Below are 21,513 nucleotides of genomic sequence, written 5' to 3'. Positions count from 1 at the left end.
GGCATTTGCGGAGGGATAGCTGAAGGTATTTTGGACCCAGGCCCCAGAAAGCCTTGTGGACAATGCAGAGGGTTTTGAATTTAATCCTTGCATCCACTGGGAGCCAATGGAGAGATTTCAAAGCTGGAGAGATACGATCCCAGGGCTTGAGGCCAAGGACACGTCGCGCACTCCTGTTCTGGATAAGTTGTAGAGGGCGGAGAGTAGAGGCAGGTAGATTAAGAAGGTCAAACAAGCCTACAAAAATTACTGCAAAACAATTAAACATCAGTTACTACAACAGGACTCTGAATCAATGCTCCAGGTTATTATGAAGGCGAATGTGGGTGCCTTCTGGCATATTGTCAATGGACAAGATAGTAACCCAGCCATTGCTTTATTGAAACCAATTGCGGAACAAGGCTGTTTGGACTTCTACTCCACCAGATTTGCTCCTATTCCCTTGGAGGGAAAAAAACGTTCTACGATCTGTGATATAGCAGTTCTTCTGTCCAAATGGGATCCCCCGATCGAGATTGACATAGTGTTAGATCTAATCCGAAAGTGTAAAAGATCTAGAGCCCCAGGCCCGAATGGGCTAACGAACAACACTTTCAAAGCTGACCCTAATCGTTGGGCCAATCTTCTATGTATTGAGTTTTGAGACATCCTCCAATCTGGTTTATGGCCAACTTCTTGGTCCACTGCACATGTGATCCCAATTTTCAAATGCGGCAGTAGGTCTGATCCTAAAAATTATCGCCCTATTGCTCTGATCGATGCGGATTGCAAAATCTTTTCTGCCTTTCTCCTTTCGCATTTGACGGATTGGGAAAAAACTAGCCAACCCCTGAGCCCTTTCAAACGGGCTTCCGTAAATCCCATTCTACCAACATCAATGGGCTTGTGGTTAAGGGCATTCAGGAGGCTGCCTGGAGCTCAACTAGGTGCCCTACTTTTATGGCCTCAGTGGATCTCTCGGTAGCCTTTGACTGCGTTGATCAAAATAGGCTATGGTGTAAACTCTCTGCTTGGGGACTTCCAAGGGGCTTAATCAGCCTCTTCGAGTGGGTCTGCAACAATTCGAATGTACAAATTCGGCTAAATAAAAAGGGGGACATGTCAGCTGTGGTCCGTACATATCGTGGTGTTAGACAGGGTTGTGCATTAGCCCCATGGGTATTTAACCAATATGTCTCTGATGCCTCGGAGCATTTGCTGAAGGAGGGTCTTTTAGCAACATGAATTGGCTTCATGAAGCATATTTGGTTGGCTTATGCAGACGACTTCCTATTATTTGACCTAACTAAGGTGGGGTTAGAGCGTCTGCTGGATGTATTCGACAACTATGCTAAGCTAAATGGGCTGAATATTAACCCAGTGAAAACCAAAATCCTTGCCTTATCCAAAGGGCCAGTTAGGAAGAGAACTAACCTCTGTAATCTGGGGGGCATAAGAGTACCTTGTTCCACCTGCTTTACTTATCTGGGCTATTATGTCAGAGCTAGTAGAGGCTCGAAAGGGCAGATTCATCTACTCCTAAACAAAGCTAAGGTACTGGCCAGACAGGTCCTTAAAATCGACTGCAAATATGGCCGATTCTCTATTCGATCTGCCCTCCTATTCTTCGAGGGTAAAATAGCCCCGAAACTGATATACGGTCTAGAGTTCTGTACGGGGTTCACCATCTCCAAACTTGATGGGATTGAAGGTGACATCTGGAGACGGGTCTTACTTCTCCCTAAAGCTGTCCCTCTGGCTGCAATCCGATTCGAGTTAGGCTACATCTCTTTAAAATCCTGAGTTGATTGGAGGCTGCTTACGCTATATGCTAAACTTAAGAGACCTATATCCAATACTTTATACAAACTTGTTGGGAACAACATTAATCGATCTGGCTTTTTAATTAAATTTGCTAAGTTGTGTGAAGACATTCTGTGTAGCATCAGTTCAGATTTAGAGCAGCTAACCACTAATCCTACAAAAACTAAAAAGAAGTTGTGGGACTATGAATGGTGCCAGACTATGGATGCTTTTCATTCTCATAGCTCTATGTCTCATCTGGCACATGAACATAAGACAAGAGGCACTCTTTCCCCAATTGTCAGGATTTTTCCTAATCGTGACCATCGACACATTTTACTTAGACTGCAGTGGAATATTTTACCAAATCTGGACACCAAATTGAAGTGGGAACAGATTTTGGTAGCTGACGGCCTGTGTATATTCTGCCATTTAGTTCCTGAAACGGCTAAACATCTTATTTTGTTCTGTACACAACTTAAAACCCTAAGAGATTCCTGTTTGAATGTACTAAAAGCTCTATTCTTGGGTTTACCAACTGAACTGGTATGGTAACGCTGTTTGTGTATTGGAACTACTCGAGAGGGTTTGGCTCTGTCTAGTTTTATTCGTAACCTTCATCTGGAACATATGTGATTGCATGCATTCTGCTGTTTGAAACATATTGCTTTCAAAAGTATATAGTCGTCTTCTTTAGACACTATTTTTGCTATCCTAAGGGAATGTACTGGTATTTTAAGTGTTAATATATTAACTTTATATGCATTCTCATACTTTTTCTAAGTATTTGTTTTCTCTTTTGTAAATGTTTAATAAAACCATTTACAATAAAAAAAAACAGAAACACTGCCAAATTTGAAATGGCCACACCATCTGATGACAGAGGTTCATGCATACAGTGCTGCTCCAAAACCTACGCTTCAAACTGAGCACCTAGAAAAGAGGGGCTTAGTCTACTACTGAAATGATCAGTGTGTGATTTTTTTTAAAGCATCCTACTACCTTTTTAAACATTTACTTCATAAAATGAATATATATCCATCAATCAAACTTCAAACCTTCACCAAGGGATAGCAGAACTATATACCTAAACAAGGATCACTAGCAGTGTCTTTTAACTTTGGTAATGTGCTTGTGTAAGCACCACAGGGCCAGTCTTTCCCACACTTCTTTTGCAGTGCATTCATCTCAACATATCCTAGTGGTGCTGGAGAAATTTTCAAAGTGGGGGTGCTGGCCACTTGTGTCACATCACCAAAATCATGAGGGTTGTGAATGACCCCTGAGCTTATTGAACCAGCCAATATAAGTAATTTAGCTATACTCATTAAGGGGACCCTTTTGTGAATGCCCTGTAGAACACTTTAAACAAATTAATTGCAAAGCAATCTAGGCATGTATGGTAGGGTGTGCATCATTAATATCCATGTTTGCAGGGTGTTTTGGACATTTAGGGCAAGTGCCATGCGCCGAGATGGACCCTGCGGGAGCCGTTGTATTGCAGGCCCCACCTATTCATGGATTCAAAGGCGCTTTACTAGCCGTTGTGCAAGTAAAAACAAGCTGCATGAGGAACACCCACAACACGCCCCCACGCACACCAAAAAGCAAGCTAAAGGCCATACAAAGCACAAGCCTCTGCATCCACCCCTGACCCACCATCCAGTACCCCTGTGAGAAGGCTCACCTTCCCCGGCAAGCCCAGGCTGCACCCCAGCTAAAGCACGTGCTTCACCTCACAAACCAAGGCTGCACCCCAGATAAATCACGCGCCTCACCTCACAAGGTGTAGGTGGTCTGGAATTTGCACATGTTTTTTGCAACCCGATGTTCCCAGTTCAATTCCATGAATATGTTTATTTTGTGCGGGTCATTTGATGGTGGAACGTCCCTTGTAACACCCACATTTTCACTTGTTCTTCCTCATTCCGCCTGTTTTGTCCCCTTTTTAGGTAGCTGTGCAGGCCCGGTGCACCCTCTTCTTGGACTCTCTCACACAGCGTTTGTCCCATCACAGTGATGAGGTGAACCGGCGCGGATTCATTGCAAGTCCCAGGTAAGCACAGCGCATTGCTTTCATGAATCGACAAACAGGGATTTGCAGATGATTTCGGGGGCAAGTCCCTGATTTTCCTCAAAGAATATTCCATGAATCTGCCATAAGAGTCTACTACCCTGATCTAAGGTAGGAGGAGAGGTTGAGACCCTTAATGGCCATGCCTATCTGCAAACAAGGTTATCAATCCTTTTATTGCCCTCAGGATGTTCACAGTTTGTTGGAAGAAAAAACAAAGAAAAAAAATGTTTCTTTTGATGAACAGGCACACATGCATGTGTGCACGTTCATGAAGAGGAAAGTGGCCCAGTCCAAAGCTGACCACCATGGATGCGATTGAGGTTTGGGAATATATGCCTTCTCACTGCCCATGGAGGATGGTAGAGCAGTCGGCATCATCGCATTGAGATGGAGGAAAATGTGACACTGTGACCCGTCCCGTGAGGGAACAGCAACGGCTCTCTCTGAATGTCACTTTCAGTGCACACTTGGTGTTGGAGGGAACTGATTGAATAGCTCCATCTCGCTGGGTGCTAATGGTTATCTGACAACAGCATATTTGGCTGGGATCATAGCTCGGGTGAAATGTGCTTGTGCTGGAGGCAAGACAGTGCAGAGCTGTATGTGCGCCATACCCATTTTTGCCATTTAAAGCTTGAGTCTGGCATGAAGTGCATTACAAAAAAAAGCCATTACGTCTTTTTTACTCCCTCAAAATGGTCTTTTGGCACTGTGACATCACCAAAAAACAATTACACCACCAGCTCATTTGCCATCATCATTGAGATGTAGCTTGGGTCCCTAGGCATATCAGACTCTGGACCCATATGTGGGCATATCTGTCCCACTCAGGAGGATTTAGGCAAAACAAAAGAGGTGGCGATTGGAAGGTTTTGAATTAATGTTAACCTCTGGCATTGCTCTGGGCAGCCCTCCAAACCCTTGTTCTTCAGCCTGATAAGCCATTACAGAAATTCGAAAGACCATACGCCAATCAGGCTTGGCCCCAACCCAAAAGAACTAGTCCTGCTTGAACTGCTGTGTCATATCCCTTCTGCACGAGACCACAATGAATACAGACATATTTTGGCCTCTTTGGGCATCATGAATGAGGTGTAGCTTGTCTCTAAGTGCAGTAGGCTGGGAGGCCATGTCTGGACATAATGGGCATCATTACGACTCAGGCGGTAAGGGGTTTACGGCGGCGTAAACAGCGCTGACCCTTACCGCCTGATTCCGAGGTCCCTTAGCGCCATGGAGGTTTTAACACCTGCTTTTAGCAGGTGTTAAAATCCATGGCGCTAAGGGACCTTGCTGTTAATTACGCCACCGTAATTTACGGTGGCGTAATTAACGCCTTCCCCACTCTCATTATGCCCTATGGGGCAAAAATGGGAATGGGGAAGGGTAAATGGGTTAATGGGGACTTACCGCCCCACTCACCTCGGAATGGGGCGGTAAGTCCGCCAACCACCATGGCGTAAACATAGTTTACGCCATGGTGGTAAAGGTGCGACCCAGGTGGTAACTTACCGCCTGGGTCGTAATGAGGCCCAATATATACTATTCCATGCAAAATAATTTCTATCAGGAAAACAATGCAAACATTTCCAAACATATTACTGTGCAAAGGAAACAATGCATATCAAAATACACCATAAATATTGAACACAGACTATGCCAATAGAATGAAGGCATCAAAGACAGGTTTATTACATTATTACAACCTGAGTCACAGCAGGCATCCCTGATGGAACATCATTAAGGATGTTGAGGATTGTCTTTTGAAAAGCTGTCCTTTCATTTATTCCCCCAGTGTGCTCAGTCAAAATGGTTGGACTCTGTAAGGTTTTGAACTATGAGTTTATGGTATTGAAAATATTTGTTATTCTTTTCATTTTGTAATACTTTATTCTTGATAGTACCTAGAGACACTCAAAGTGTCAGCAAAAAGTATCTGAGAGACTCTTGGTATAAACAAAGTAACTTGAGGTTTGCACTTGACATGACTGAAAGATAGCTAATCTAAATACATTGAATAACGTGTTGCTGTGATTTAAACTCTCATAGTGTCTTGGAACCATGGTCTTTGTAATACTGACTCAGAGATATGCCCATCTCAGATGTTAATGCAAAGTAGGCGACTGCAACCCATGGTTCTTTGTTGTTTTGGAGTACAAATCGCATGATCTCTCACCAATGACTATTGTGGGGTATACATTCAGCCCTAGAATGGCATGAACTGAAAGGCCAAGCAAGGCCTCAACTGCAGGATTTCAGCTGGCTAATAGAAACAAAAAACACATTGGAACCTATAAGCCAGCTATAACCTTGATACAGCACTGAGCGCTAGTAAATGCGAACGAGTGGGCCTCACTGAACGTTACCTAAATGCAAAGGCACACAGATTAAGGAAAGCACGCCAAAACCTTAATACAGCTACATGTGCCTGACAGGTTTAAAGACATGTGTTTCTGCAAATGACTCTGATTTCATGCAACAGGTTAACAGGCAGAGTCTGACTGAGGAACAAAACAGAATAATTATTTTGTTCTCTTTATTTGTTTTAGTTCTTAATCACAACCTTTCAAATATGATCATAAACCTAAAACACACGTATTTCACAGTATCTAGATGATAAATATTCACCACATTTTAAAATGCTGTCTCGAATCGTTAACACATTTTTAGGATTTTTAAGAGGCCCCTTCTGCAAAGCAGACGTAAGTTACAAAACACTAAAACAATAAATATTCAAGACGTTCTGAGACACTACATTATTAAGAGACTATGGGCCTCATCACGACTTGGGCGGTAACGCCGACGGTATTACCTACAGTGGTATTAGCCCTACCACTGAACTCCCCGGCGCTAATAGCGCCGGATCACGGCGGTAATGTTAATCCCCATTCCCCATTGAGCCCATTCGGGAATGCCCCATTCCCCATTGGGTTCAATTGCTAATACCGCTGGTGGATTTCCCGCTGGCGGTAAGAGCGTGAATTTTCGGCGGATTTCCCGCTAAGAGCTGGGTCGAAATCCGCTGAAGTCCTGATGTGGCATACCCTTAAATCTAGCGGTAATAGCGCTACCACCAGATTTAAGGGTTACCGCCAAAGTCGTGATGAGGCCCTATGTGGAAATATAGACATGAGTTACGCAACACTAAAACAACCGATTTAAGGACTTTTAACACACATTTTAAAACATATTTTAAAACTCATGCCTCGAGTAGTTAAATCCAATCTTTCGATGTGTGGGACATTACATTGTTTAGAGACTACATGGAAATACTACATGTCTCTATTGCGTTAGCTACTTCCCAAAAACTTAAAACCATTCAAGGCTCCCAGTGCAGAATAAAATACGCAATTTTGTGCAAGATTTAAGAGCATAAAATACAATACAATTTACAGTCAATTCATAAATCATTCATCTAAAAGCTGTTTTGTTAGAATAGAAGTATTAATTGATGGGGCACAGCTTCTCCCTGCTTATTAGATGTAGAACAAGGTGAGATTATCGTTTAACAGACTTGATGTGATCATCTTGACTTAAAATCACTTTAACCCAGAGATACTACAGTGTTTACTTCACTAGGATCATTAGGAATATTTAGTGCTAGTAGATAGTTAATGGTTGCAATATTTACAGATATGTGATTCGCATTAAGGATTTTGAGAAAAAGTTGTTGTTGGGATAACAGTTGGAATTTACAAAAATATTTGTAGAATAATTCTTTCCTTAATGAGCTTAATTGCGAGCATTCCACAGTGTTTCAATTTGATTTGTTTGATTGCAGAACCTACATGTTCTACAACAATTTTGAGCTTCAGAATGACTCGCAATTTGTACTCTCGTGGGCCATAAATTAAACAGTATTCTCATTAGGATTGCGGCATATATATTGTCAGGGAATTTCATTAGATATTTAGGAATTTGTTGAAGCGCTTTTAATTGAAAGTGTCCATTTTTAAAGATTGTATAGGTGTTACATTTGTCCCACGTAGCACACCAATCCCACTGCCATTTTTTTTTTTGGGTTCGTTAATGATTCTCTAGAAGTAATTGTCACTAATATCAGCATTTTTCATTGACAGTACAGTTTAAAGATATGACTTTTTTTCCCTCGAGTGCAGCCATGAGAAAAGGAGTTAGGTGTGCCTCATGGGGTTTACTCAGAAGACATTTCCGGAATAAGGATAGTGATTGCCACGCTACCACAAATGCAAGAGATAAAGTCCAAGTACATATTGAATGACAGCCATTGGTATGCTTTTAGGCAGAGACAATATTTTTTTCCAGTAGAGGCCTTCCATGTACTCCCATCTAGAATGGTACTCAGGGAGTTTTGCCTGCACTCTGTATGTAATAACAGGCACAACCTGTTGTTTATAGAAATTGATAACATAACAAAGAGAACATTTTCAAATCTTATTTTGGATTACTTTGGCCTGAGGCAATCACATTTGCAATTTGAATTTCAATTCAATTTTGTAAGGTTGGTCTATTAGATTTTGTTCATATCTTGTCCCAGATATGTATATTCATTGGCAATGTTGACAGCTAGAGTGTCAATTGTACACTTAAACTTCGGGATATGCTTGCTTATAGTGGAATGCATTATCAAGATATTCAATTTCTGCCTATTTATCATTAACCCATTGCTTGCTGCAACCCATTGCTTGCTGCATTTAATACCAAGGCGTTGAGTTTTCTTTGAAGCCCTATTGGGGTTTGATTGATTATCACAAGATCTTCGGCATAAAGGAGCCAAGATACAGGCAATTACCAACGTTCGGTGGAAATGATCGTGCAAGGTCCAAAAATGTGTTAATGTCCCTAATATAGAAGTTAAAAGGAGTCAAAGCTAAAATGCAGCTTGGTTTGAGACCAGAGAGTGTTGGAATAGATTTTGATAATAATCCGTCTTGAGTTAGTTTTATCCTAATAGAAGTATTTGAATGAAAATGGTGCAGCAAGTTTAAAATAAAAGTTTAGTTTGGACCATAATACGTTTCTCGAGACACAGGGCCTCATTACACAGTAGGCGCTAAGGGATTACCAGTACCGGTAAGGTCACCGGTGCTGGTAATCCCTTAGCGCCCTACTACGAGGTCCCTCAGCGGGTCCCGTCCTTAACGCCTGGTCTGATCAGGTGTTAAGGAGGGGACCCGCTAAGAGACTTCAGAGCTAATAACGGTAACGCAAATTGCGGTACCATTATTAGCTCCTTCCCCATTCCCATTGAGCACTATGGGGGCTCGAATGGGAATGAGAAATGGTATTTGGCATGGGGACTTACCGGGTCCTCCAGGGTCGGAATGACCCGGTAAGTCCCCATACCGCCTACCTGGATCCGGTATGCGGTAAGGGAGTAGACATGCCGCTAATAGCGGCATGGTTACCTCCTACCGTGTAATTAGGGCCATAGTCAAATGCTTGTTTTAAATCTATAAAAGCTAGGTAAATAGGTTGTTTTGTAATAATCGCTTGCGTTTTCAAGGCTGACAAAATGTGCAAGTTAACTGATGTTGCCAATCCTTTGATAAAACCAGCCTGTTGACGGTCCAATAAGCAAGCTTTTGTAAGCTATTCTTTGAGCTCTCGAAGTACTAAATGAGCAAACATTTTCCCAGGAATGTCCAACAAGGCAATGGGACGATAATTTGTGAGGATCATTTTGATTGCTCTTCTTGAACAATGGAATTATGATCGAATATGTTCATGAGTTCCGAATCCGACACATGAGCAGTATGTTTCGAAATATGGTTTCTAAAATGGCAGCCCATTGATCAGCGTGGCTTTATGTGTGGAATTTGTGAGGTCATCCGGGCCAGGAGCTCTAGAGGTACTACGTTTGTTAATTAGCAAGAGAATGTCTGTACGATCAAAAATTAGTTTAGACAGGTCTGTTGTGAGATGTTGAGAATGAAAGGCTGGGCCAGACAGATTTGAGAACAGCTCCGAGAAGTGATTCACCCAACTTTGTTCAATTACTGCATTTAACAACAATGAAAAGGAGACATTTGGATTGCCTTCCTCGAGTAAACCCCATATTTGGGCACTTGATTTATTAGTTATAGCAGCCGACATTCGTTCTCCATCGATTTATTGTTTAGAGAATTTATATTGTTTTACTGAATTTTTATAATGAGTGCAAAGTCTTGAAGTTTCCTTCTTTATGTCTTTGGAAGAGCTCTTTTTGAGGTTCTTCAAGTCTGTATGCAGTTGCACTTAGAGGGAATGTATGACCGGATTAAAAGGATGTTTTTTTTTAAGGTATCTGTGTATTCCAGACATGTAGGCGATGATGACATGGTAAGATTGGTTTGTAGTTGATTTAAAAAGGATTCTAATTTAGGTACTCATCATTTTATTCTATTTCTACCATAAGAAAGTGCAATTGGGTGTTTGTAGTATTCTCACAGCATGCTCTGAGGTAGGATCCATGCGAATTGCAGTATGTTGTGATCGCTCGATACAGAATGAAGAACAGTAAATCTTTTGATTCTGTTAACCGCACCAGCAGAGATAAAGACATAATCTAAACTCGAAGAAAACAATTCTCTTTTCCATGTAGGTGCCAGTGGGATATCACCCGTCACAGTGCCATTTAACATTGTAAGAGTCCTTGCTGACTTCAAATTGATCCATCTTTCTACTCTCAATGCAGGGACTTTGTTCGAATTTGATATGCATCTAATATTCAAATTACCAACGACACCGGTAACTTGTGCAATCAGATCTAGCATTTGATTAATAAGTTCTAAGAATCTATCATGTGAAATTGGCACTGGATTCCAGAAATGTTTTAAGATCGATGTGTGTGTGCCCAAGGGAAGGATGGGATTTGTTAAGGATCGTCTAGTCAATTGTATACCAGAATGCGGCAAAGCCCATGCCTCTAGTTTAATTTCCAAATCCAATTTTACTGCTGTCAACATTCCTGCGGTGGGTCTACCATTGGCCTGCTTTTTTGCTGGGATCCAGGAGATTTCATAATTTGGCCACGTGAGTTCAGAAGTTATCCATGTCTCTTGCAAGGAAATTATGTAGAACTTTGCTTGAGACATTGTTCTATCTTCATGTAATACATGTTTGAACCCTCTAGTATTCCAAACAATCATTGTGAAATTCTGGTTGATCCCTGTCTCCTGGCATTCATATTTTTTAGTGTGATAGGTGTCTCTAATGGCTTCTTTGAGCCACTACCAATTTTGCTGACCTGGATTAATGGGACCATCCTTAATATAGACTTCCCTTGATTCCCCAGTTAACAAAACACAAGCATTCTTCTAATGACTCCCCGCCACAACCTCTCTCTCCCTCGCAGTTAATAAGGAGATGTTCAAATTTAGGGCATGGTGGGAGTCAGTAGAAGAATCCTTGCATTTTGTTAGCTGCTTCACATTATCTGAATTTATGGATCTTTGAGCATAATGTTCAGCTACGTCATGCTTGTGATATGATGTCTGGCACCCATTCACTGAATTTATTGTCTCTTTCACAATCTGTGAGGGAATAGACAGCTCCACCGTATCCATCTGCGAGGCATTGATCAATCTTATGTATTTAATGTCCAATCCGTGTTATGTCTGTTAATCCTTTTTAACATTAGCGTGTCCTCATTTCCCAGAGGAAACCTAGTGGAATTATTGTTAGCGTTGCTATCTTTCACTTCAAGACTGTTGAATATCTGTGTGTGGTCTCTCGTCTGTGGAGAGGTATATCTCTTCTAATGCCATAGATCAATAGGATGAGGGTCTGCTCTATTGTGCCGACTAAGATCAGTCTTTGTGGATTGAGTGAGTGGGCAAAACCTTTTTTGCACCAAAGTCATAAAGTGTGGCTAAACATCCACTGAATCTCCTGCACTTTTTTCCTCATTGCTATTATTTACTAGCACCTGAGGCTGATGCAAGATGTTCTTGATCCATTTCCTCGCAAATTGGTTCTTTTTCCACTACAGTTTCAATGATCTTAATTGCTTTACTTAGCAAAGAAATAATTTGCGGTACGTATGTACGTATAATTTGATCCCACACTTATTCATTCACATGAAATTGGGGCAGAAGTAGGATTTGAATCCTTTAGACCCTGGTTTTCATAACGTGTTGCTTCAAAAGCCAGCTGTCGACTTTCACGGATTGAGCATTCAAAGCATTGTATGTTGCTGGGTTTTCGTTTCAAGTGACTTGAATATTTTCATAAAACTAAAAATGCCAGTATTGCTGGATGCTAAGGTCATTTTGTACATATAGTTTGGTGGGTGGATCATCCCAAATGAGGGTCTCGTGGTAGGTGTAACATATGACATGGCAGATGAAGCCGATGAGATAAAACATGAGTTTACTGGTTCCGGATATAAAAATCTGCAAATTGGATAAATTTAGAGGAGGTTTGGTCGAAAAATCCTCAATTTGTGCTTCACAAAAATTGGGAGATTGACAAGAAGCACTTACAGATTGCTCTGGAATTACATTCTCACCTTCTCATTGTTTGACATTATCAGGCTCTTATATTACATTCTTTACAATTTGGGACTATAGTGACTACATTTGTGAATTATCACTTGCATGGATTTGGGCCTCACAAAGCTGATGTGGTACATGTGCAACAAATGTGCTGAATATGCCAGTAATTTAGAGTCAGTTACTGGCTAGTTTAAAATGGTGGTGTTCTGAGATTCAGTTGGAATAACGAGTGTATCCTTCCTGATCATCAAAGACTTAGCCAGTTTAGAGGGGTAAACAGAAATGCTGGTATAACTTGTGGTGTGGTTGCCGCAATGCTACATTTTCCTGGCTGATAGAACTGCCTTATCTCACCAGATTGTGATTTTGAGAGTTGTAATTTCGGTTTCACCAGTCTCATAGGGGCCCTTTGGAGATCTTAAGAGTCTACGTTTAGCTTGTCATTGTTATTATCAAACACACTCGAAGCGAGATCCGGCATGGTTGTGGTCCAAGTATAAAGCACCATGGTAAATATATTTCAATATTCGAGGTGGGAGTGCTGCTCACTGCTACACTGCAATGCTGAACAGCTAAACAGCACTCTCCAATGCACTCCCACAGTGCGTGCACACAATGTGCGCACGCTCCCAAATAAATGAAGAAGCTGGGAAGAGTGGGCAGGGCTTAACGTTCTGAGAAAATGAGTAAAGGTTTGTATTAAGACAGGTCTAATTGGGAGTCCACTAAGCACAAATAATATATTTTCAAAGAAGTTCATACGAATGCACAGTCCAATGACAATAAGGATGTTGCTCCAAATGGTCTAAAGACTGTAGATGAAACAGAGAATCACACCAGCAGGAAGCAGGAGAATGGGACTCAGTCACAGCTAAAAAGCACTCTCCAAAGTACTCCCACAGCAGCATTTTATATTGAATGCTATGCAGTACAAGGCTATGCATCTGGAGAAGAAAGGTGAAACTATGTCTTATATGAGAAAGCAAAGCCAAGCAGCACATTTAATTTAAATTAAATTAGCATTTACTTTTCAACATAAGAAGTGACATTATGTAATATGAAAAGGCCTGACTTTTCCATGTGGACACTGGTCATGTTAAATGGAATTGCCTGTTGTGAATCACTCAGAATGAGCATCCCTGTCTTTTATACTGGTTGTAGAAAGCTAAATAATAGGCGTAAGGAATAGAATTACAAATGGACAAAAGGATAAGAGGCAATGTGGTGAAATAAATAAAAGAATTTAGATGAGGAATTCAAGTTACCAATTTAAATGGTTATTTCTTGCAGAAAGTATAAGTAGCTTGGACTGTGCTATCTATCCCTGACCTCAGAGAACTTTTAACTATGCATACCATGAATGCGGCCTGGATGGAGGGTGATAAGGTTGGCCTGCGAAAAATACACTATGAAGATGAAATTTGTGGTGGATTTCAGATAACCAAATACAAGCTGGATCTCATGTATTAATACATTGCTATTGAGTAACGTTGGACAATTCATTTTCCTTGATAAAAAAGAGAACTGTGTGTTGCACTGAGCTCATCCAGGTGTCATAGAAAAGATCACAACAAGCCTGTCAGTTCAATGTAAATATCAACTCTATGTACGGTGTGTAATTGGAGGTTTAGATTAAAATGTGTTTCTGGTTTTCCTATAAATGGTAGAAATCTGAAAGTTGGAGAAATCCTGGAACGTGAAATTAATGTTTGGATTAAGAAGATTCATGATCCCACTATGTTAGTTTTGCTCCAAGGGCAAAAGGGCAAAAAATTATAACACGCTCCAGGAAGGTTGTGCCAAGACCAGACTAGTTTCTCTAGGTCCGGAATGACTTGGTGAATCAGAATATATATATATATATATATATATATATATATATATATATATATATATATATATATATTTTGAACAAGAAGGAGGAATGATGAACCGCATTCCCGCGGGCCAGGCATGAGCTGCAAACTCCAAAAATCTGGGTTTAAACACAAAAAGCACACCGTGTTGTAATTACGGATACTTTTAATGTTAAAAAAGAAGAATATTCTTGTACACACAAATGTGTTGTTACAAAATGCAGCAAAGCACAAACAAACAGAGGCAGGACGCCATGGTATGCGACCTGCAGACAACGCGTTTCGCGCTACACCGAGCGCTTGATCACGTATGTATATATATTACATGGGCACGGTAGTGGACATGTAGTTATGGTTAAGTTGCTGTTTCCATAGGAAGAGCACTTTTTGGGTGGCTTATAACTTCGCTCCGCCTGGACGAATCCTCACCAAACTTTGCAAAAAAAGTATATGGCCCACTCTGAATTGTTTTGCAAAGTTTGGTGAGGTTTGTTCAGGGGGGCAAAGTTATAGGGGGGGTCCCAAAACTTCTTTTTTTCCCATAGACATAATGGGAAAAAGATTTGCTCATGCCTACAGCTCAAACCACTGGACGGATTTACACCAAATTTGCGGTGGGATTTGCAGCTTGGTCCCGAAAGTGTGCTTTTTTTATTTGGTGTAAATCCGTTCAGTAGTTTTTAAAAAAATGACAAAAATGTAAGTACAAAAAATTAGTGATATCTGTGTCCGTTTCGCAGACACACTTCCCTGTTCGCTCCACGGATAGGACATGGATTGGGTAAGTGCTTGCATGATGTCCGTGGACATCTGATGTGTGCTCTGATTGGCTTCCGTGAAGCGTGCAGTGCGTCTATTGTGAGAGACGCCCACCATCTTTGTTCATTGGTTCATGGAGCGTTTCACAGTAGGCTCTGTGTGTTCCTCCCATTCCCTCCACCCCCCGCTCATGCTCCATGTCTCTCTCCCGTTCCCCCCACCCCCCGCTCATGGCCCGTTTCTCTCTCCCGTTCCCCCCACCCCCGCTCATGCTCCATGTCTCTCTTTGGTTCCCCCCACCCCCCGCTCATGGCCAGTGTCTCTCTCCCGTTCCCCCCACCCCCGCTCATGCTCCGTGTCTCTCTCCCGTTCCCCCCACCCCCGCTCATGGCCCGTGTCTCTCTCCCATTCCCCCACCCCCTGCTCATGGCCCGTGTCCCTCTCTCATTCCCCCCCACCCCCACTCATGCCCCGTGTCTCCCCTGTTCCCCCCCACTCCCCGCTCATGCCCCATGTCTCCCTCGTGTTTCCCCCCACCCCCTGCTCATGGCCCGTGTCTCTCTCCCGTTCCCCCCCACCCCCACTCATGCACCGTGTCTCCCCTGTTCCCCCCCACTCCCCGCTCATGCCCCATGTCTCCCTTGTGTTTCCCCCCACCCCCACTCATGCCCCGTGTCTCCCCTGTTCCCCCCCACTCCCTGCTCATGCCTCGTGTCTCTCTCCCGTTCCCCACATCCCCCGCTCATGCCCCGTGTCTCCCCTGTTCCCCCCACCCCCCACTCATGCCCCATGTCTCCCTCATGTTTCCCCCCACCCCTGCTCATGCCCCGTGTCTCCCTCGTGTTCCCCCCACCCCCGCTCATGCCCTGTGTTTCCCTCATGTTACCCCCACCCCCCTGCTCATGCCCTGTGTTTCCCTCGTGTTACCCCCCACCCCCTGCTCATGCCCCGTGTGTCTCCTGTTGCCCCCCACCCCCCGCTCATGCCTCGTGTCTCCCTCGTGTTCCCCCACCCCCTGCTCATGCCCCGTGTTTCCCTCGTGTTAACCCCCACCCCCCCGCTCGTGCCTTGTGTCTCCCTCATGTACCCCCCACCCCCCGCACATGCCTTGTGTGTCTCCTGTTACCCTCCACCCCCCTCATGCCTTGTGTCTTCATCGTGTACCCCCACCCTCCGCTCATGCCCGTGTGTCTTCTGTTGCCCCCACCCCCGCTAATGCCCCGTGTCTCCCTTGTGTTTCTCCCCACTCCCCGCTCATGCCCCATGTTTCCCTTGTATTACCCCCCACCCCCACTCATGCCCCGTGTCTCCCTCCTGTTCCCCCCACCCCCGCTCATGCTCCATGTCTCTCTCTTGTTCCCCCACCCCCTGCTCCTGCCCCGTGTCTCCCTTCTGTACCCCCCGCCCCGCTCATGCCCCGTGTCTCACTCCTGTACCCACCACCCCCTGCTCATGCCCAGTATCTGCCCTGTTCCCCCCACCCCCTATCCCCCGCTCATGCCCTGTGTGTCTCCTGTTGCCCCCCCACCCCCTGCTCATGCCCTGTGTCTCCCTCGTGTTTCCCCCACCCCCCGCTAATGCCCCATGTTTCCCTCATGTTACCCCCATCCCCCGCTCATGCCCCGTGTCTCTCTCTTGTTCCCCTCATGCCCTGTGTCTCGCTCCTGTACCCCCTACCCCCTGCTCATGCCCTGTGTCTCCCTCCTGTACCCCCACCCCCCGCTAATGCCCAGTATCTGCCCTGTTCCCCAACCCCCCGCTCATGCCCCATGTCTCCCTTGTGTTACTCCCCACACCCCGCTCATGCCCTGTGTCTTCCCTGTTCCCCCTACCCCCCGCTCAAGCCCTGTGTCTCCCCTGTTCTCCACACTCCCCGCTCATGCCCCGTGTCTTCCTCCTTTTCCTTCCCCCCACCACCCGCTCATGTTTCGTGTCTCCCTCCCGTTCCCTCCCACCCCCCACTCATGCCCTGTGTTTCCTCTGTTCCCCCCACTCCCCGCTCATGCCCCGTGTCTCCCCTGTTCCACCCCACCCCAGCTCATGCCCCGTGTCTCCCTCGTGTTCCCCCACCCCCAGCTCATGCCCTGTGTCTCCCTCTTGTTCCCCCCACCCCCCGCTCATGCCCCATGACTCCATCCTGTACCCCCCACCCCCCGCTCATGCCCTGTGTCTCCCTCGTGTTCCCTCTACCCCCGCTCATGCCCTGTGTCTTCCTCATGTTCTCCCCACCCCCCGCTCATGCCCTGTGTGTCTCCTGTTGCCTTCCACCCCCCGCTAATGCCCCGTGTCTCCCCCGTGTTCCCCCCACCCCCTGCTCATGCCCCGTTTGTCTCCTGTTGCCCCGCACCCCCGCTCATGCTCCGTGTGTCTCCTGTTGCCTCCCACTGCCCGCTAATGCCCCATTTTCCCTCGTGTTACCCCCCCACGCCCCGCTCATGCCCCGTGTCTCTCTCTTGTTCCCTTATGCCCTGTGTCTCCCTCCTGTACCCCCCACCCCCGCTCATGCCCTGTGTCTCCCTCCTGTACCCCCACCCCCCGCTCATGCCCAGTATCTGCCCTGTTCCCCAACCCCCCGCTCATGCCCCATGTCTCCCTTGTGTTACTCCCCACACCCCGCTCATGGCCTGTGTCTTCCCTGTTTCCCCTACCCCCCGCTCAAGCCCTGTGTCTCCCCTGTTCTCCACACTCCCCGCTCATGCTCCGTGTCTTCCTCCTTTTCCTTCCCCCCACCACCCGCTCATGCTTCGTGTCTCCCTCCCGTTCCCTCCCACCCCCCACTCATGCCCTGTGTTTCCTCTGTTCCCCTCACCCCCCGCTCATGCCCCGTGTCTCCCCTGTTCCACCCCACCCACGCTCATGCCCCGTGTCTCCCTCGTGTTACCCCCCCAACCCCCACTCATGCCCTTTTTCTCCCTTGTGTTCCTCCCACCCCCGCTCATGCCCCGTGTCTCCCTCGTGTTCCCCCGCCCCCCGCTCATGCCCTGTGTCTCCCTCGTGTTCCCCCCACCCCCCGCTCTTGCCCCGTGTCTCCCTCTTGTACCCCCACCCCCGCTCATGCCCCAGGACGCCCTCCTGTACCCCCCACCCCCCGCTCATGCCCCGTGTCTCCCTCGTGTTCCCTCTACCCCCGCTCATGCCCTGTGTCTTCCTCATGTTCTCCCCACCCCCCGCTCATGCCCCGTGTGTCTCCTGTTGCCTCCCACCCCCGCTAATGCCCCGTGTCTCCCCCGTGTTCCCCCCACCCCCCGCTCATGCCCCGTTTGTCTCCTGTTGCCCCCACCCCCCGCTCATGCTCCATGTGTCCCTCGTGTTCCCCCCACCCAGCTCATGCCCCGTGTTTCCCTCATTTTACCCCCCACCCCCGCTCATGCCCCGTGTGTCTCCTGTTGCCGCCCACCCCCCGCTCATGCCCCATGTCTCACTCGTGTTCCCCCCACCCCCCGCTCATGCCCCATGTTTTCCTCGTGTTACCCCCCACCCCTCGCTAATGCCCTGTGTCTCCCTCGTGTTCCCCCCAGCCCCGCTCATGCCCCGTGTCTCCCTCGTGTTCCCCCCACCCCCCGCTCATGCCCCGTGTCTTCCTTGTGTACCCCCACCCCCGGCTCAAGCACCGTGTCTCCCCTGTTCCCCCCCACTCCACGCTCATGCCCCATGTCTCCCTCGTGTTTCCCCCCACCCCCTGCTCATGGCCCGTGTCTCTCTCCCGTTCCCCCCCACCCCCACTCATGCACCGTGTCTCCCCTGTTCCCCCCCACTCCCCGCTCATGCCCCATGTCTCCCTCGTGTTTCCCCCCACCCCCACTCATGCCACGTGTCTCCCCTGTTCCCCCCCACTCCCTGCTCATGCCTCGTGTCTCTCTCCCGTTCCCCCATCCCCCGCTCATGCCCCGTGTCTCCCTCGTGTTCCCCCCATCCCCGCTCATGCCCCGTGTTTTCCTTATGTTACCCCCCACCCCTCTGCTCATGCCCTGTGTTTCCCTCGTGTTACCCCCACCCCCCGCTCATGCCCCGTGTGTCTCCTGTTGCCCCCAACCCCCGCTCATGCCTCGTGTCTCCCTCGTGTTCCCCCCACCCCCTGCTCATGCCCCGTGTTTCCCTCGTGTTAACCCCCACCTCCCCGCTCATGCCCTGTGTCTCCCTCATGTACCCCCCACCCCCCGCTCATGCCTCGTGTGTCTCCTGTTACCCTCCACCCTCCGCTCATGCCTTGTGTCTTCATCATGTACCCCCACCCTCCGCTCATGCCCGTGAGTCTTCTGTTGCCCCCCACCCCCGTTAATAACCCGTGTCTCCCTTGTGTTTCTCCCCACCCCCCGCTCATGCCCCATGATTCCCTTACGTTACCCCCCACCCCCGCTCATGCCCCGTGTCTCCCTCCTGTTCCCCCCACCCCCGCTCATGCTCCATGTCTCTCTCTTGTTCCCCCACCCCCTGCTCATGCCCCGTGTCTCCCTTCTGTACCCCCCCGCCCCGCTCATGCCCCGTGTCTCACTCCTGTACCCACCACCCCCTGCTCATGCCCAGTATCTGCCCTGTTCCCCCACCCCCTACCCCCCGCTCATGCCCTGTGTGTCTCCTGTTGCCCCCCCACCCCCTGCTCATGCCCTGTGTCTCCCTCGTGTTTCCCCCACCCCCCACTCATGCCCCATGTTTCCCTTGTGTTACCCCCATCCCCCGCTCATGCCCCGTGTCTCTCTCTTGTTCCCCTCATGCCCTGTGTCTCCCTCCTGTACCCCCACCCCCCGCTCATGCCCAGTATCTGCCCTGTTCCCCAACCCCCCGCGCATGCCCCATGTCTCCCTTGTGTTACTCCCCACACCCCGCTCATGCCCTGTGTCTTCCCTGTTCCCCCTACCCCCCGCTCATGCCCTGTGTCTCCCTTGTGTTCCTCCCACCCCCCGCTCATGCCCCGTGTCTCCCTCGTGTTCCCCCCACCCCCCGCTCATGCCCCATGTCTCCCTCTTGTACCCCCCACCCCCGCTCTTGCCCCATGACTCCCTCCTGTACCCCCCACCCCCCGCTCATGCCCTGTGTCTCCCTCGTGTTCCCTCTACCCCCGCTCATGCCCTGTGTCTTCCTCATGTTCTCCCCACCCCCCGCTCATGCCCTGTGTGTCTCCTGTTGCCTCCCACCCCCCGCTAATGCCCCGTGTCTCCCCCGTGTTCTCCCCCATCCCCCGCTCATGCCCCGTTTATCTCCTGTTGCCCCCACCCCCCGCTCATGCTCTGTGTGTCCCTTGTGTTCCCCCCACCCCGCTCATGCCCTGTGTTTCCCTCATTTTACCCCCCACCCCCGCTCATGCCCCTTGTGTCTCCTGTTGCCGCCCACCCCCCGCTCATGCCCCATGTCTCACCCGTGTTCCCCCCACCCCCGCTCATGCCCCAATGTTTTCCTTGTGTACCCCCACCCCCCACTCATGCCCTGTGTGTCTCCTGTTGCCCCCACCCCCCGCTCATGCTCCGTGTCTTCCTCGTGTACCCCCCATTCATGCCCCGTGAGTCTCCTGTAGCCCCTACCCCCGCTCATGCCCCGAGTCTCCCTTGTGTTTCCCCCCACCCCTGCCCCGTGTCTCCCTCGTGTTTCCCCCCACCCCCCGCTCATGCCCCGTGTTTCCCTTGTGTTACCCCCCACCCCCGCTCATGCCCGTGTCTCCCTCCTGTTCCCCCCACCCCCCGCTCATGCCCCGTGTCTCTCTCTTGTTCCCCCCACGCCCCGCTCATTCCCAGTGTCTCCCTCCTGTACCCCCCACTCTTCCCTGTGTCTCCCTCCTGTACCCCCCACCCCCGCTCATGCCCAGTATCTTCCCTGTTCCCCCACCCCCGCTCATGCTCCGTGTCTCTCTCTTGTTCCCCCATCCTCCGCTCATGCCCGGTGTCTCCCTCCTGTACCCCCACCCCCTGCGCATGCCCATTATCTGCCCTGATTCCCCACCCCTTGCTCATGCCCCGTGTCTCCCTTGTGTTCCCCCCACTCCCCGCTCATGCCCTGTGTCTCCCCTGTTCCCCCCACCCCCTGCTCAAGCCTCATGTCTCCACTGTTCCCCCCACCCCCTGCTCATGCCCCATGTCTCCCTACTGTTCCCCCACCCCCGCTCATGGTCCGTGCCTCCCTCCTGTACCCCCCACCCCCCGCTCACGCCCTGTGTCTCCCTCGTGTTCCCCCATCCCCTGCTCATGACCCGTGTCTTCCTCGTGTACCCCTCACCCTCCTGCTCATGGCCCGTGTCTCTCTCTTGTACCTCCCACCCCCTGCTCTTGCTATGTGTCTCCCTCCTTTCCCCCACCCCTGTTCATGCCCTGTGTGTGCCCTGTTCCCCTCCACCCCCCGCTCATGGCCCTGTGTCTCCCTCCTGTTCCCCCACCCCCCGCTCATGGCCCGTGTCTCTCTCTTGTTCCCCCCACCCCCTGCTCATGCCCTGTGTCTCCCTCCTTTTGCCCCCTACCCCTTGCACATGCCCCGTGTGTGCCCAGTTCCCTGCACCCCCCGCTCATGCCCACATGTCTCCCCTGTTCCCCCCACTCATGCCCCGTGTCTCCCTCCTTTTCCCCTTTACCCCCCGCTCATGCCCACGTGTCTCTCCTGT

This window comes from Ambystoma mexicanum, chromosome 1q (genome assembly GCF_040938575.1).
Source record: "Ambystoma mexicanum isolate Mex_15411 chromosome 1q, UKY_AmexF1_1, whole genome shotgun sequence".
In the NCBI taxonomy this organism is placed as follows: Eukaryota; Metazoa; Chordata; class Amphibia; order Caudata; family Ambystomatidae; genus Ambystoma; species Ambystoma mexicanum.
Note: the sequence above shows the minus strand (reverse complement) of the source record.